At 39.9% G+C, this 15,096-nt stretch overlaps 1 pseudogene; it reads left to right on the top strand.

Annotated features, from left to right (window-relative positions):
* Positions 1 to 11,450: 11,450 nt before the first annotated feature.
* On the top strand, positions 11,451 to 12,246 carry LOC150086587 (protein lethal(2)essential for life pseudogene; annotated as a pseudogene).
* Positions 12,247 to 15,096: the final 2,850 nt, after the last annotated feature.

Raw genomic sequence — 15,096 nt, 5'->3', positions numbered from 1 at the left:
TTGAATGGCACATGTTGGGAATGGTGGGAGGCGGTTTACCAAGATCATTAATAAAAAAATAATCTTGGTAAACTGGAAGAAAAATAGGAATCTAAGTGGTCAGCTATATCCTTAGCTGAAGGGTCTGCGCCGGTAGCACAGTGGCATCGTCACCATCTTCACAACACCGGGTGGAAAAGGCCCTGGTTCGAATCCCGTCGATGGGGTGAGGAACTTTAATGGGCTTTTTTTATCACTCCGTGGCTCAGTTAGTCGGTTCCAGGTGTAGATAGCAAGGTTTTTCTCCACAGAAAGTGGAGTTTTTTCGTCCAGAAAACAGGCAAATCGACTATAGAACATACGCAATTCACAAACACGGGTTAATGTATTCAATTTACGGGCAACCCTAAAATAGTAATTTGATCCTTAGCTGAAGCGGCACAGAATCATTTAGTTTTGACAGAGGTGGGGCAGAAATTGGGACCTATAGCTTTCGGAAGAGACCAGAATGCTTGGCTACCATTAGGGCAAGAAGCATGGTTTCTACTCATAGCCTGCTCGAAAAAAATCTAGTTTGGACTGGTTAATAACTGCTTTACAATTGTTGGGAGCTTTGATGTAGACAGAAAATGAAACTGAACGTTTGGAAACAAGCCAATTACGATTTGCAACATTCTTCTCTTGGACAGCCTTAGCGTATTTATTGGAAAATGAAGGTTTAGATCAAGGACGAGATTTTAAGGCAGAGTATAGAATAAAGGATTTCATCACTAGAAGAATAATTTCACTGATACGACCCGAGTAAAAGTTACATCAGAAGTTTTGAAACGGTAATTCGTCCAAGGAAAGGAAAAAAATCTCACATCATCCCATTTTTTATTCTTGTAATACATGGTTGGGAATGGTCATGAGATAAAGGCTCCATTGTGAGAACAGACCATCACCAACCTGTGATCTGAGGTGCCTTGAGGACCACTTACTTCCACCGCGTACTTAGAAGGGTTGTTTGTGAGAAAAGATCAAGCGTGTTGGCTGTATGGTTAGGATTGTCAGGTATTCTGGTAGGAAAATTAACAATCTGTGCGGTCATTAGTAATTGCAAAAGCCTCAGCAACTCGACCAGAAAACGGAAGCCAGCTAGAGTTGTGGATATTGAACTCACCAAGGAAATTACCTCACTTTAGGAAAGTTGGACTGTAGAAAGTCAAGTTTTAAAGAGTTCAAGTTCAAAGTCAAGATTCAAGTGATTTGTGGAGTTGGGAGAATGTTAGTGCCAACAGCTAAATTCTACAGAATGACATAGAGATATTTTAAGCCAGAGAATATTGAAAAGAGGAAATTCTAAAATTGCCAAGTCTCTGACAGGGAATATCAGAACGGATATATGCTCAAATACCACCTTTGAAGCAAAAGGAGTCATACAGTGAATAATTTGGACAACTGAGATGAGCAGTGGTTGAATCAACTGATAACTGAGATTCTCTCAAAAGAGTATATGGGGGTTTGGTAGACTGTAAGTGGAAACGAACATCATTGAGATTAGAGCCGAGATCACGTATATTTGTGAAATGAACAAGCGTTTCGGAGTTTAGATTTTTTTTGCAGATAAGTTTGTTCTATTATTTTGACAATTCATGGTTTATTCAACAGTAAGAAAAAGTGGGGGGGGAGTCATGCTGTATGAAGTAATGAAATTTTTGGATATGGTGTGCACATGGTAAGAATATACCCAGATCCATGGCGTAATGTGGCCTCGACCATGCCCCGCCCCCTCATACACACTACTTGGATGCTCTCCAGTCGCTATCTGGCAGAGGCAGCGAGATTATACACTAGCTGATCTGGAAGTCTCTAAGAGAGTTACCAATAGGTAAGTGTAAAGTGTATTGATGTCTAACGGCACCAGGGGTTTCCCCCATCTCCGTGTTGCTTTCATTGTAGGTGTACCAGTTCACTGAGAAGGCCAGAGATTTAAAAGTGTATGGATTTTGTGTAAGTGTAATGTTATGTATCGTTGTTCATCTGGCCATTTAGCCGCTGGACCCCTACTGAAGCCCAACGTTGCCCACACTTGGCCCCGTGGAGGCAGACCAGGTACACAGTAGTGTGGAGCTTTACTCTGGCAGGCCCTGCCACCTAGTTTCCTAATATTTCAGTGGCTAGGGCCTATGTAAAAAAAAAAAAAAAAAAAAAATTGTAATGCAACTTGTAATGTGTCTTGATTTGAACAATTAAAATTTTGGTAGTGTGGGGCATACGCTATGATATTTAGTCAGAGTGGGGAGGAGACTGAAGGCTGGGGGGAAAAGTCAGAAATATGGGGTCAATAGGGAAGACGGCCCCAGAGAAGGTCAATGGGGCTTGCCCATGCCCCACCATGAGGAAAAGAGGGGTGGGCGAGGGGGGAGAGAAAACCAGCAGAGCCGTGCCCTCTCTCCCCCGCCCAGAAATTGGAGTAAAAGCCCTGTGCAAGTGAGCACAGGTGTAGGATCGCCTTATGGCGTCGGCAGCAAAGCTGCATGTAGTCCCAGTAGTTGAAGTGTCCAAGCCGTGAAAGTTCGTCATTCCTGGGACAGTCCCGACCTGTCTAGTAGTAGTACTGTATATCCATTTTTTGTGCAGGCGATGCATGAGCGGGTATCCTCACACTCGTCATTCATATTTCCGCGTCTCTATCAGATAGGTCGTTGTCCTAAGAGTCTGCGAGGTCCCTCCTTATTGAAGTTTCTTATATTGAAGTTGTGTTTTGCGCTGGAGGGGTGAGCAGCTCTTGCACAAGTTTCTCCTTATTATTGTGGTTCCCTGTGAACAGCAATTCGTGTTTTGCGCCGGGCGAACAACTCCTGCGCGAATTTGGCTAGTGCTTTGTACTCTTCGCATGAATCTAGTAGGTGCGACTCGAGATGTCTTGGGAAGTATGTGGTTGCAGTCAGAAGTCTGCAGCGTAGGTCTTCGTAGTTGGTACATTCATACATTATGTGTGTCCAGGTTTCTGGCTCCCCACAGGAGCAACGTGGGTCCTCTAGGATTCTGAAAGATGCTAATTTCGCGTTGAATACTCCGTGGCTTACCAATAGGTTCAGTCCAGTGTATTAACTAGCAGGCAATCTGGGAGCGCCATTTTACAGCTGTATCCTCGAAATATAAGGAATATTGGAGCTCGCCATGCCATGATGTCCATTTTACCTCAAAAGACATCAATCATACCGCATGATGAAAGAGATGGGGAGGGTTTGCGGAGCTTTGCTCTGGAGCCTAAGCATGGGTTTCACCCCATCAAGCCTCCAATAAGAAAAGTCGTGGTATTGCCTAGTTGAGTCATTTACCACCTAGTATTGCCTGGTAACAGAGAGGCGGCATTCCTCCATGTGGTGTGGGTGCCACACCTCGACACCTGCTTACGTTAGTTCACACCTGGGTGGTTACCCAGTGTGCTAGGTATCGTATTCCAGGACTTGCACATGGGGGTTATACCCAGAGCTTGAGTAATAGTTATTATTCTGCAAAGGTACTATTGCACTACGGAAATCAATGTAGATTATGGCAGGAAGAAGTTGGTGCTCAATAATACCTTCCAATCCTAGTTTACAGTTCTGTTGTGCAAATACTGCAAACGTGAGGCAAGGAGACAGACGTACTGCACTCCTGAAAAACTACTGCTGCGCCTACTGAGTAGTTCGATTTTGATCAATCCGTGTAACCTGATGATTTTTTCAATTTTCAATACTGAGCAGCGCGTGGAGCTTCTGTAGAATGATTGGAGATAAGTCCTTTTTCTTCCAGTTTGTAAGATATCGTATGGACAAAGGTATAGTAGGCAACCAAGGAGGTTCCGAATTTATATCTATTGCAGAAATGTGATGGAAATGTATTTCCCAAACTCGAACTATGTGTCTGAGATGCAGTTCTACTGGTTTATTTTCATTTGGTCTGCAATCATAATTGTTCATCCATAGTGGATCATGAATAATGGACCAGTTTGGGTGTGATGGTTGACTGTATATTTTTGCCGCAAACATGTAAAGTAGGTAATATCGTTGAAGATGCAGCGGAGGTTCACATGCATCTTTATGCAAGCTCTAAATTGGTGAAGTTCTAAAGGCTCCTAGAGCAACCCGATTAGCACTATGGTGAATGGTATCTAGGCCCTGTACATGCTCTTTCTTCCTGAAACATAAACAGGAGATCTATAATCTAATCGAAATCTAATCAAAAGTTTTATATAACTGTAGTAATGTGTACCTGACAACTCTCCAGGTCACTGAAGATATTGTGCACATGACATTGAGTTTTGAGGGGCGGCTATTTCGAAGTTTTATTATATGTTCATGAAATATCTAGTGTTAAGCTTAGAAAGGAGAAAATTTGAACAGCAGGTAGAGAAAAATTATTTAAATATAACACTGGTTCAGGATGAAAACCACGGATTTTGTATAACCTTCTTAATATTGTTCACCCTAGGGGAAAGAGTTGCACTTAATACTGAGCCCTGGGGGACTCCTTCCTGTTGTACATGTATTGAGATAAACAATCTTTATATCGTAATTGAAATGTTCTGGCAGTAAAGAATTTCTCTGAACTGGGGAAGTTGTCCTTTGTATCCTACCTGAAGTAAATCCGTCGGATTCCAAATCGCCATGTTGTGTGGAAAGCTATTTCTAGAACTAAATTCACCATTTCCATATGCTCTTTTAATATTTGTTTCAACTTTCACATGTAGATTAAGCGTCGATCTATTTTCCTGAATCCAAAATACTGGCGTGATAAAAACATTCTCTTTTTCCAGCAACCACCTAAGTCTCTTATGCACTATTCGTTCGAAGATTTTTCCTAAGCAGTTGATCAATGAGATAGAGCGATAGTTATATGTATAGGAAGATTCTTTTCTGGGTTTGGGAAATGCAAGGACAATTGCATGCTGCCATATGGATGGATACAATTTGTTTAGAAAAATGCCATTATGTATAAAGCTAGAAGGATATCCATAGAATCACAATTTAAGTGCTGTGTTATAGTATAATAAATGCCATCGGGACCTGGTGCGCTATTAGGGAAATCTGTAATGGTTGTAAGTAATTCCTCTTTTAGGAATGGTAGATTATATGAAAGAGATGCAGTGGTAGAGAAATTCAACTTACTCCGTTCAGCCAGTTCTTTATATTTTTGAAAATCACTGCTGTAGCTTGTAACTGTTGATTAGAAGCGAAAGATTCAGCCAGAATTTCTGATATCTACTCTGTTGAGGAACCGTCCTGCCCTTTCCAAAGGAAAATTGGAGATTGCACGGAAGGATATCTTCCACCCAAGTCCGAATTTATTAAAACGCCAAACCAGAATTCGAATTCCTAATAAGAGTGGAAGCAAACATGATCCAGGAATTTTTGTTTGCCTCTCTCTGAATTCGTCTCGCTTCAGCTCTGCGTTTTTTAAATGTAATTAAATTCACTGTAGTTGGATATTTTCGGAATTCATTCCATGCACGATTTTGTTTTGTTTTTGCCCTCGCACATTCTGAATTCCACCGAGAATTGTATCGTGCCTGCCTTGTCTTACTAATTTTAGGTCTGTAGCTTTTGAAGCTTCTAAAAGTTGGTTGTTGATATATATGACAGCATCATCTATTGGCAGGCTTCTATTTGTTGTTTATTCAGCTTCATTAAATGCGTATATTTACTCCCATTACCTTTTTTAGAATTCCATATTGTTCTGGTTTCTTCTGTAAGAATGAACTCTGTCTGTATGGAACAAGCTATCGGAAAATGTCGCTGTTGTAAGGATCATTTAATACAAACAATTCTATATTGGGATAAATTGATGAAGAACATAATGTGAAGTCTATTGTAGAAGCCATGCATGTAGCAAGATTCATATAAGTGTGAGATCCAGTGTTCAGTAAATTCAGATGTGGATAATTTAGGAAAGTTTCGATCAAGTTACCTCTCAACAATCTGACAATCTTTAAAGTAAGACTAAATTGATTATATTGTACTAGATTGACTGGATCGCAGTACGATTGTTTAAGTCAGGTCTGGAGAGAGGAAGATTTGGTGGAGGTATTTCCACCTGCCTTTGAGTGGCTATAATTTGCTGTCTTGTCACTGCTGAAGCATAGGAACGTAAAGGTTTGGTTGAAGCATCTGCTATCTTGCTTCGGGATGAGACTTTAACTTCCATTTTGTATATAGTGACAGTTGGATTCTGTATATATGGGCGAATTTCGCAATTTAAATATCCTTCTTTAAATGAAATCCGAGAGGGTTTCAGTTAATGAATGGGGGAGAGAAGGATTGTTAAAAGTGAAAATAGCTGATCGGGTTGGAGTCAGAATGCCATCTTCATCATTATCCTCCAAATATGTATCAGTGGTTGACCTCTTAGCTCACGTAGCAACTCTTCCTCTACAGTAAAAGGTCCCATTCTGTGATAACAACCTTCGATGTTTTCAGGGAATTATGTGGGGTAATTTCAACTGGAAGTCCCTCAGAGGTCATTGTTCTTAGAAATTTTTGAGATTGATGATTTAGTGAGGTTTCTATTAAGAGATCACCTGATTGCAGTCGTTTTATCATTTTCTGTGAGTCAATCATAGACTCTATAGCCTTCTCGGCTAAGGATGGGGATAATTTCCAGCCAGGGTGTGTTGTTAACGAATGTTTCGCCAAAAAGGATGGAAGAGTACGCTGAGAGGTGTTGATTCTCATTCTTTTAGCCACCTTTTAGCCACAGGCATAATCAGCTGTGTATCATTAGCCATACTGGAGTTAAGCCTTTTTCAATATTATATTGTTAGTTTGGTCCATTTTTAAATCCTTTTAGTCCTGGGTGATGCCTCTTCAGCCAGGTTCAACCCCACCACGGGGAGACAGGAGTAGTGCCATAATGGGAGTAAGAACGTAGTAAATAGAAAAAAAAGAAGAAAAGTTACGTTCCTTTCTGGAAACTACTTCCTTATACTCTAAAAAAAGACAGAAACTCTTATTTAGTATTGAAAAAACGGAAGAAAAATACGTCTGAACTGAAGAAGGATAAACTTGTCTCTAATGTAACCACAGTAGAAATTGGAGAGGACCGCTTGGTCTCAAGATTCGGTCTGCACCTTAGGCCCCCCCTCTAACAGAGTCTATGCACACAGTGCACATTATAACTTAGATATTAGATCAACATTATTAAACCAGTTCTTGAATTTAGGATTTGCATTTTTAATTATTAAAACTAATACTGAAATTTAACCCTGGCACAAGAAAGCACACAAACACGAAACGAAAAGAAAATGACTTTATTATAAAATATCAAAACGTCATTTTGCATCAAAAGATAAAGAAACAAAAAAAAGTAACACAAACACGAAGTTCAATCACACATTCTGTCTATTCTGCCTTACTTTCTTCCTGCACTTCTTCAGATGTCACTAAAAGAAGAGTTTCCCGCATCACTATGGGGACCACCCTTTCGTTCTCCTTTGGGGATTCAGCTTGTTTCTTATAAGCCTCCACAGTCAAAACCCCATCCTGATTTAGGGAAGAGGAAACGGTCTCGGGGTTAACTTCCGGCCGTAAAGCACAACGGCGGGTGAACTGTCTACGTACGAAACCATGTTCTCCGTCTTCCCCCTCGTGCTTCGCGTGAACCACCACAATCGTCGACGACCTTCACTGAGATTTCGTCCGGTGAAAAGTCCGCAACATCCAACGACATCCGGAAATTGTCGGCATCACCCTTCACACACCACGAATCCCGGTTTTCAAGATTATTCGACAGTCTTTTGGGCCGTGTGCGGAGACGCAGACATTGAGAAGGAAGAGATTCGTCATCGAAAACACTTTGGCTAAGTAGATGAGAAGCGAGATCTCCGAAATCCCAACAACCCCGACGGACTAACACTGGCTTCACGCTGTACTGGAAGATGAAAAATCTTACACGTTTAATATTTTAGAAAAGAGTGAGATTTATTTAAAATAAAGATTAGGAAATGGCAATATGGGGCAGCTGAACAGTACTGGCTACAAATACTAATTAGATAATGGGTCAAAGGCAAGGGGATTAAATGTAGACAAGGTAACGTGTAAAGGTTAGCGTGGGAGACTACGGGCCGAACGTGGCTACTGGCGAGGAGGTGCGAACAGTTTAGGCTAGGACAGAACAATACGAGAAGGACACAATCCGTCGGACATTCCTTTCGATCGGGGACCTCCGGAGGCCAGCCAGGTGGTAAATAGCGGTCAAATGCTCTGGTGAGATTTTAAAATTGGCGTCCGGCTGTCGGCGATCGCAGGTTTAGAAGATAGTGTAAAACAAATTTGTTAAAAGCACAAACAAAGTAGCGGCGCGCTTCAAAAGAACAGACAATCTGGGAAAATTATAATTTATTAAAATAAGAGGTTGAACCAGTACATTGTAAAATTAGCTTGAGAAAGGTCGAAGGACGAATAGGGCAGAAAGAAAGTAAAAAAAAAGGAGAAGATTGGTTATAGAAAAAAAAAAGGGGCAGACCTGACATACTAGGGCGGTACGTGATTGAGATGACAAAAAGGAGTACATAGGGGAAGACACAGGCAGAGAACCTCGAGTTGAGTATGTGGGGGTGTGTGGAAATGAGTTAGGAGAAGAAAAAGTTTAGATTCTTGTCGGCGTTTGGGAAATTGAGTTAAGACTGAGAGTTGAGTTTTTTGTCGTGTATAAAATGTGAGTAGGAAGGAGATACCTGAGTTGAGCTATGTGGAAGGGAGAGCCTTCTTGGAGTGGTTGGTAAAAATGGGAGTTAGAAGCAGAACGGAGTGATGTGAGTATTTTTGGAAATGGGTTAATGTTATACTAAGTTGAGTTTTCTGTCGTGTTTGATAGTTGGGTGAGATAGTTTGGACACAACACACTGAGTTGAGTTTGGTGGTGGTTTTAAGGAAATTTAAATAGTCAGCGGGCACAGCAGTTAAGAGTTTCGTCAGTGTAAGGAAAAGTAAGTTAGTAACAGTTAATAGTTGAGGGTTTCGTCGTTGTAGAAGTTATGTGTTAGCAGCAGTTGAGTTTTTGGGGTGTTAGGAAGAGTAAGAAGATTAAGCCGGTCCGTCATTGGAAGGCAAGAGCAGTGGCCGTTTTTGCGAGTCAATCCGTCATGGATAGTAGCCGTATGCTAACGAGCACTATCCAATAATTCTTATTTTGATAAGAAGTTGTGAAAGGAGGAGTAAAGAAGGGTAGCACCCTGTGAAGTCTTCTTCTTGAAAGTGTTTTTTATCAGGTGGAGCGAGGGTAGCCCCTGTGAGCTCTCTCTTGTGGACAAGAAAGCCGTATAAGGTGAGAAAAGGCCTCAGGATGGAGGTAGCAGTCCTCATATCGACGGAGTATGATAGTATGCAACGTGCCAGCCCAGTTCAGGTGTACAGTGAGTCCATCAGAATACCAGAATTGTGATCCTCACTAGAAAATTCGTTAGGAGTTCTAGAATGAATGCCCTGATATACGATGATGACATTTCCAACTAAGAGTGGGAGGATCCAAAACAGCGAAGCCCGACTAAGAAGAAATGAAGTAAGTGACTAACATAGTATTCTCGTTACCTTAAAGGACTTTAGGACCCTAATAACAGATTAGTGGAGATTTAAGATACCGAGAGATATATACATGTATAAAAATATATACGTAATGTAGAGAGAGATAAGTTAGGTAATAATAATAGAAATTTGACAGGTATAACTTTGTAATTAGTGAAAGGAACTAAAGCAGAAGAAAAGGGTGTTAATGATAGTAGTGGCTTTGATTAATAATCAAACATATGTTATGTTATAAGCAAAGGAGAGAGAGGGAATATTTGTCATAAGTTGTTTCCTGAAAAATGTAGGTATAATTAGCATTTTGGAAGGGGAGGGTAAAGTCCTAGACCAGTGTATAAGGTAAGAATTATGGAGCATGTAAGGAAATTATGAATCATGTGCAAGGAAGAAACTATAACAGTTGCTGTACTAAGATTGTTTGTGTTATAAAGGAAGGGATAACGTTAATAGAGTATAACCAATGTACTTAGTTATATATATATAACTAATACTAAGTAGACAAAGTTTAATATTAATATTACATGCCTCGATTTGTTCATTTTTTTATGTTGTACATATATATAAATAAACTATGTTATATTATATATTTGTGTGTGTAGTTTGTCATCCTGGAACACCCAGCTCTTCCGAAGGGAATTATAATTAATCGAGAAGTTCCCTTGAATTTGGAATTCTCCTAGAAAGTAAAAGTCAGATGCGTAAGTGGGGGAAATAAGAATAAGGTGGACAAACACTAAAAGGGAACAAACGAAATAAAATTAAGAGTAAATAAGAAAAAACAATGAAACGAAAATAAAATAAATATATAAATCATCGTCAATGAATTCTACCACCCACAGTACGACAACACCATCGTGGACTGAGCTACTGGAGGTTCTTCAAATAATCAGGAGTTGCTGGACACAAAAACCACTTGAATGTTCATCTCCCAATCGGCACCCGTTATATATCCGACGCCCGTTTCTAGAAACTTCGACCGTAGCAAGAAGTGGAAACTTCTGGAACATCATCCAGGGCGAATGTACTGGAAGCTCGTGGCAAGCAATCGATTGCAGCGACCTCTACATGGCCTTGTTTCGCAACACCTCTTGGCGTGACACACCGATATCTCTCCTCTATTTATCAACTCAACTGATTACGAATTTAAAAGCGTAGATTATTAAGAATAAAGAAATAAAAGCATCTTCCTGCATACCCCCTTTCTTGAATTGTTTCTTTATTTTTACACCAAGTTTTTACACTTCTGCTCAGATATATAAATATTTCTATCGAGTGTTTTTCAATAATCAGTTGGGTCGTGTATCAAGTATGGAGATTATGAATCTGTTTTAATTGATTCACACAATTTTAATGGAGCTTCCCATTTTGTTTAGAGAAGAATTTAAAGCAAAAATGAATTGCAGACAATCCAATAAGCAAACGATTATATAAAAACACGAGGTTCGCATTGAGTAATGAGAAAAGAAATCAAATAAAGATATTATAGATTTTACTGGAAATGTTAGAAAAACATGCACCCACAACACAGATTATGCACAAAACGAATGACAAATTAATCAGCACAATTAGATGAGAAAAGAAGCATTCACTGAATTAAAACAAGAACCAGTTCCGAATAATATAATGACGTCATCACTGAAGCAATTCAAGATGTACGCAGAATACAATATTGAATACCCAAAGAGCAAAAATAAACTGCGAGTAATTACACAACTCATTTTTTTACTCTTTTTAAATTATTAATTTTGCCCCTGTTCTTGTCAAAATTATATTATTTTACAAAATAAACAAATAGCGTCTCTGACGTCACGCCTGCAGAGCATACTAGAAAATTCTAGTCTGTACGTGCAGTTGCCTAGCGACAGCAAATCGCGAACGTTCTCCTGTTGCGTCACTTGGAACGTTCTAGACACGATAACAGTTTATATAAATAGTCGCGATTCAAGTGGAACTAGCAAACTAATCGAAAGTGAGTTGTAGGTTTTTGTGCTTTTGTCAAGTTTAAAATTCCACCGGGTCACTACTAATGGCTTTGTCGCCGAGTTTGGTCGCTTCGTTGTTGGGCCGTAACTGGTGGAACGCGTGGGACTTCCCCCCTAGTCTCTTCGATCAGCATTTCGGCCTTGGAATGCTACCGGAAGATTTTGTGTCACCGTTTCCTTACTGCGGGCTTCGATTAAGGCCGAGACGACAGTTGAGCGTTCCGGAAGGCAGGGGTGTTTCTCGAGTGATAAATGACCCGGACAAGTTCCAGGTGATGGTGGACGTGAGCCACTTTTCCCCCGACGAAGTGTCCGTGAAGACTGTAGACAACTGTGTGGTGATTCACGCCAAGCACGAGGAGAAAGAGGATCAACACGGCTACATTTCTCGAGAGTTCACTCGCCGTTATATGCTGCCCCCCGAGGCCGAACCAGAGACTGTGACCTCCTCACTTAGCAGCGACGGTATTCTAACTATTCAGGCCCCTAAGAAAGCACTCGAACCTCCTAAGACTAACGAGAGGGTTGTTCCTGTAACGATAACGGAAACTCCTTCAGTTACTTCAGGAGAAAAGCAGCAGGAAGAGGAAAAGAAGAGCGAATAGAAATAATGTAAGATAAACTAAAAGATTAGTTTTTCCTGCTTATTTTATGTTTCTCGAATATTGCACATACATTTTTTTATGGGAAGTTAAAATTAATAATTAAATGTTACAAACCTGCCTGATATGTTACATGCAAGAGAAAAGCTGCAAGAAAAGAGTGAATAGAGAATGTACGATAGAATTAAAGACTGTGGTTATTTTTAACTTCTTGTTTTGTTTATATTTCTTGAATATTATAAATTACGTATTAAACATTAATGCTTTCTGTACTATATACAGTACTGTATTGTAGTGATTGGCACGCCATCTTGTGGAGATGGACGAATTCTGTACATAACTAGTTTATGAAAAATAAAATATTTCATTTTTTGAATGATTGTGCTTTGAATATTTTAAATTAAACCGTAAGCGCGAAAAAGGAAAGTATCGTTTATATATTTAAGATAAATAAATCAAATAGCACCTAAAAACAGGAAAGCAAAAATTTTGTTAAGAATCAAATTACAAGATCACCAAAATGTGACACAGGACCAAATGTGAAGTTTATCAGTGTGTTGGTTGCTTTTCAGTATTTACTACGTTCAAGACTCGTATGAACGCTCCCTTTCTTCAAATGTAAAAAATTGTGTAAGAATTTTTCTATCTTAGTTTTTTTATGAAAACTCCAAACACGAAAGGCATTAGAACCTGTAGTACTTAGTACCATGTATAGGATGGAGGTTGAGAACACGAAAGAAGGAATTTGTTGACATTAGCCTTGAACTTCTGTAGCTTGTAATTTTCAGGAAATACGTAGGAAGGAAGGTTGTTCCAGAAAATGGAACAAGAAGAAAAGTGTTTTTTTTTTTTTTTAGTTTGAAGTTGGACAGCAAAAGAATGTTGACTGATTTGAGGCACGTGTTCGGACTGCTTTAAAAGAGAGAGCGGGAATTATAGAAGCCAATTCACAAGAACAGTTCCTATGGAAGTATCTGTAGAAAAGGCATGCAGCAGAAACAGAACGTCCATGAGACAGAGAGTGAGAAGACTCTGTTAGAGAAATCATTAACCCAACTGCCCTCTTCTGAACAGAAACCTGAGACAGGTTTTGGGGGCTCAGCCCCAAATGTGTGAACAATATTCCATGGTAGGGAGGATTTGCGATTTGTACAAAGTGAACAACTGTTTCGAAGAACCCCTGACTTAGTGCCGTGAAGGGTTTGGAAAGTTAGCGTACCTGCGTGTACCCATTAACCTTACAATAAAGTAATGCCAAGAACGAAAGAGAAAACCAACTTTTTTAGATGCAGAGGAAGCAATATTTGTAATGTGCTTATGCCAAGAGAGATTAGAAGTCAGGGTAATCCCCAAGAGAGAGAGATACATCTTGCATGGATATCAGGGTGTCATTGTCTTATATCTCGAATCCTTTTTCGAGATATAAGACAAGACTGGGTTTTAGAAGGATTGAAATCAATTAAGTTCTCTTTGCCTCTCTGGAGAATTACCTGGAGATCAGCATTTAAGGAATTGGTAGCAAATAATCGAGAAGTTGAAGCAGGGCAAGGTTTCTCAAACTGGAAAGTGGAATGCAATATTCTATCATGAGCAAAACTATGGATAGAATTTCCAGTCAATAGAAGCAGGTCATTAATATATAAGATGAAAAGAGTCGGGAAAACACTGAACCAGGGGTACATCAGCATTGGCAGAGTAGTTAGAAGACAGAGAACCATCTACCATCATTCTCAGTAAGTGGTCAGAGAAAACTGGATAACCAATTACAAAAAAAAAAACAGTTGGTAAACCATCAGATGAAAGCTTTTGAGATGGCAACAGCAACTACTTGTGTTTCACCGAACGTTTCCATTGAATTTGTCAATACGTGGGTAACATAACACAGAATAATGACACTGACGGAATCCATACTAGTGGTCGTTGATCAGATGGAAGGTTTCTAGATAGTTTAAGAGTTGGCAGTTAATTGATTTCTCCTTTACATTAGAAAGAGTAGAAGTAATTGCGATGGGACAATAATTGGATGGGAGGGATTTGTCACCCTTTTTAGGAACTGGCTGGATATGAGCAAATTTCGAAGCAGAAGGAGAAACACCTTTGGAATAAGTTAGAAAAGTTCGCATAGAACAGAAGTAAGTTCAATAGCACAGGTTTTGAGAACAAGTGGAGAAATAGCATCAGGACCTGGAGCTTTCTTAGCATCCAGATTCGTCTAAATCCTTTTGACAGAAGACCACAGGAGGCATTGAATGGCACATGTTGGGAATGGTGGGAGGCGGTTTACCAAGATCATTAATAAAAAAATAATCTTGGTAAACTGGAAGAAAAATAGGAATCTAAGTGGTCAGCTATATCCTTAGCTGAAGGGTCTGCGCCGGTAGCACAGTGGCATCGTCACCATCTTCACAACACCGGGTGGAAAAGGCCCTGGTTCGAATCCCGTCGATGGGGTGAGGAACTTTAATGGGCTTTTTTTATCACTCCGTGGCTCAGTTAGTCGGTTCCAGGTGTAGATAGCAAGGTTTTTCTCCACAGAAAGTGGAGTTTTTTCGTCCAGAAAACAGGCAAATCGACTATAGAACATACGCAATTCACAAACACGGGTTAATGTATTCAATTTACGGGCAACCCTAAAATAGTAATTTGATCCTTAGCTGAAGCGGCACAGAATCATTTAGTTTTGACAGAGGTGGGGCAGAAATTGGGACCTATAGCTTTCGGAAGAGACCAGAATGCTTGGCTACCATTAGGGCAAGAAGCATGGTTTCTACTCATAGCCTGCTCGAAAAAAATCTAGTTTGGACTGGTTAATAACTGCTTTACAATTGTTGGGAGCTTTGATGTAGACAGAAAATGAAACTGAACGTTTGGAAACAAGCCAATTACGATTTGCAACATTCTTCTCTTGGACAGCCTTAGCGTATTTATTGGAAAATGAAGGTTTAGATCAAGGACGAGATTTTAAGGCAGAGTATAGAATAAAGG

The sequence above is a fragment of the Mastigoproctus giganteus genome, chromosome 4 (assembly GCF_048544385.1).
Source record: "Mastigoproctus giganteus isolate SK-2022 chromosome 4, ASM4854438v1, whole genome shotgun sequence".
Taxonomy (NCBI): domain Eukaryota; kingdom Metazoa; phylum Arthropoda; class Arachnida; order Uropygi; family Thelyphonidae; genus Mastigoproctus; species Mastigoproctus giganteus.
The sequence above is the reverse complement of the archived record's forward strand: the minus strand, read 5'-3'. Positions and strand labels throughout refer to the sequence as shown.